This window comes from Ornithorhynchus anatinus, chromosome 3 (assembly GCF_004115215.2).
Source record: "Ornithorhynchus anatinus isolate Pmale09 chromosome 3, mOrnAna1.pri.v4, whole genome shotgun sequence".
Taxonomy (NCBI): domain Eukaryota; kingdom Metazoa; phylum Chordata; class Mammalia; order Monotremata; family Ornithorhynchidae; genus Ornithorhynchus; species Ornithorhynchus anatinus.
In genome coordinates, this window is record NC_041730.1 from 70,453,706 (window position 1) to 70,456,923 (window position 3,218).

Consider the following 3,218-nt stretch of genomic DNA (forward strand, 5'->3'; position numbering starts at 1 on the left):
ATCACAGACCTGGAAGTCAGAGGACCTGGATTTTAATACCGGCTCTGCCACATGTCAGCTGTGTTACCTTAGGACAATCACTTAACGTCTCTGTGCCTCAGTTTCCTCATCTGTAAACTGAGTAATAAGACTGTGAGCCCCATCTGGGACAGGGACTGTGTCCAACCCAATTATCTTGTATCTACCCTGGCACTTAAAACCGTGTCTGGCACAGAATAAGCGCTTTACAAATACCATAATTATTATTATTATCTACTCCGGTGCTTAGTACAGCACCTGGCACATAGTAGGTGCTTAACAAATCCTATTATTAGTAGTAGTAGTAATAGTATTGACCCCTCTCAGGGTCACACTTGGAGAGTTTCCAGTACTCCACCAGTCTCGACTATGGGAGGGAGAGTGAAGTAGAGGCATATCCATTCCATTCCTAGCTTGGCCAGTGGCTAGTGAGTGGAAGACAATCTGCTGCAAGTCCAAACTTACCTTTGCTGGGCAGCAGCAGCATGGGAGAAAGTCGAGGGTGAAGACTCAAGTTTACTGCTAGGAAGGGAGCAATGATAAATCACTTCTGCATTTTTTACGAAGAAAACCCTACGGATACCCTAGCAGAACGATTGCAGTGGGAGGTGGGGCGTTCCGGAAGAGATGTGTCCATGGCGTCGCTATGGGTCAGAGATGACTCGACAGCACAAGACAAGTAGTGTTGAACCAGACGGATCCAGTTAGATCTAGCAAGATTTAGGGTCTAGAGATGATGGAATTTCACAATTTCCATGACAGAACATGTGGTTCTCCCATTATTAGCAGAAAACTAACCACCTCTCAAAGTGTCCCAGAGTAGCTCCTGAGAAGTGAAAAGAGCCCCATTGCACTATGGAGTTTCTGGTCTGTGTTTCTTTCCCTAAAATTCTCTTGCTGAGACTGTATGAAAGGGTTTGAAACCACAGGTAGTCTAACATTGGCCAATGCCCCTCCTTTTGGAAATTTTAGATATAACCTCATCCTTGAAGTTCAACCTTCTTTTCTCCATTTTTTTTCTTAGATAGGCTTAGTTTTCAATCTCTTAGCTTTCCATTCCAGTACAAAGCAACCACAACAGTGGCAGTAAACTTATTTCAAAAGGAATTTTATGTATCAGTGTGAACTTGTGTCTCTTTCTTTTTAATTGAAATCACATTGTGAAAACAGAAAATATGTTCTGAATTTAAAAAAAAAAGTTCAGTATTTGCAACCAGCAAATTTGTACATAAATATCCAGAGATTTTGCTTCTGCCTTCTAAGAAAAGCATTTACAGCTGTGGGTGTGATGAATTGCTCAGCTGAAGTTAGTGTTCTTTGACTGTAGGAGTATCTTTACTCTTAAATGAAGTATGGGAATTTTCCTTCTCTCAATCCATCATCTTGACCTCCAAATCAATTGTTTCCTCCAAGAAGCTCTTCTGTTCATTTTGAGTCACACAGATATCCCCTGAACATTTTTGAACTTGAAGCTAATGATTCTTCAATGTCTTTCATTTCTCTAACGAAGGATCCAACCAAAGCATTGCCAATCTGGCTACCAAAAATTGTTTCCCCCCCAAAAAAAAGTCGGAAAACTTTTATGCACAGAGAAACAATTTAGACATCTTTAATAGAATCCTTATGAATACCAGCTTAATTTTATTATTTCAACAAAAATTTGGGGAATATTTCCTTCAAAAATTTGCCTACTCCTCAAGGAACTCCAGTGGTTGCCCATCCACTTCCGCATCGAACAAAAACCATTGGCTTTAAAGCACTTAATCACCTTGATCCCTCCTACTTCACCTCACTACTCTTCTACTAAAACCCAGTCCCCACACTTTGTTCCACTGATGTGAACTTTCTCACTATACCTCAATCTCATCAATCTCTCTGCTGACCTCTTGCCCACATCTTACCACTGGCCCGGAACGTCCATTCTCCTCATATCAGACAGATAGTTGCTCTCCCCAATTCAAAACCTTATTGAAGGCCCATCTCCTCCAAGAAGCCTTCCCTGACTAACTCCTCCTCTCCTCTTCTTCAACTCCCTTCTGCGCCGCTCTTGCTTGCTCTTCCATTCATCCTCCCTCCCACCCCCAGAACACATAATAATAATAATGATGCTATTTGTTAAGCACTTGCTATGTGCCAAGCACGGTTCTAAGCACTGAGGGAGATACAAGGTAATCATGTTGTCCCACATGGATCTCACAGTCTTAATCTCCATTTTACAGATGAGGCAACTGAGGCACAGAGAAGTTAAAGTCACACAGCTGACAAGTGGCAGCGATGGGATTAGAACCCATGACCTGTGACTCCCAGGCCCATGCTCTTTCCACTGAGCCATGCTGCTTACATAAATGTATGTATATAATATACGTAGCATATACATATATAATCAGTAATTTATCTATGTATGTATTTATTTATATTAAATGTCCATCTCCTCCTCTAGACCGTGAGGTTGTTTTGGACAGGGAATGTGTCTGTCTGTTGCTATACTGTAATCTCCCAAGCACATAAAGAGTGCTTTGCACATAGTAAGTGCTCACTAAATACAACTGAATGAGTGAATTACGTCTAGGAGTCAGAGAAGACCGGAGCTCTTCTGCCCTTGGCCTGCTGCAAGACCTTGTAAAATAATAATGTTGGTATTTGTTAAGCGCTTACTATGTGCCGAGCACTGTTCTAAGCTCTGGGGTAGACACAGGGGAATGAGGTTGTCCACTTGGGGCTCACAGTCTTCATCCCCATTTTACAGATGAGGGAACTGAAGCATCGAGAAGTGAAGTGACTTGCCCAAAGTCACACAGCTGACAAGTGGCCGAGCTGTGATTCGAACCCATGACCTCTGACTCCAAAGCCCGTGCTCCTTCCACTGAGCCACGCTGCTTCTCTAGTTAACACTCTGTGCCTCAGTTTCCCAAGTTGTAGAATGGGGATGAGCTCTCTGATCTCCCTGCCTCTTAGCCTGTGAATCCCATTAGTCACAGAGTCCCATGAAACATCATCTGATTATCTTGTTTCTTTGCCCATTGTAAAGGGCAGTGCTTAGCATATAGTAAGCACTTAATATTTAATTATGACTTATTTTGATTATTAAATCAATAGTAAATGCAAATATAAATTAAGGTGAAGTGAATATTCCCTATACCCATACAGAGAAATATGGAAATATAACAATTATGGTATTTGTTAAGCACTTACTATTTGCA

At 41.7% G+C, this 3,218-nt stretch overlaps 1 non-coding gene across 1 annotated transcript; it reads left to right on the plus strand.

The window, feature by feature from the left end:
* The first annotated feature begins 335 nt into the window (after positions 1–335).
* LOC114810789 lies at positions 336–473 on the plus strand. The gene has a single exon (XR_003758482.1). It is a non-coding gene; the product is annotated as a small nucleolar RNA SNORA7 (small nucleolar RNA).
* Positions 474–3,218: the final 2,745 nt, after the last annotated feature.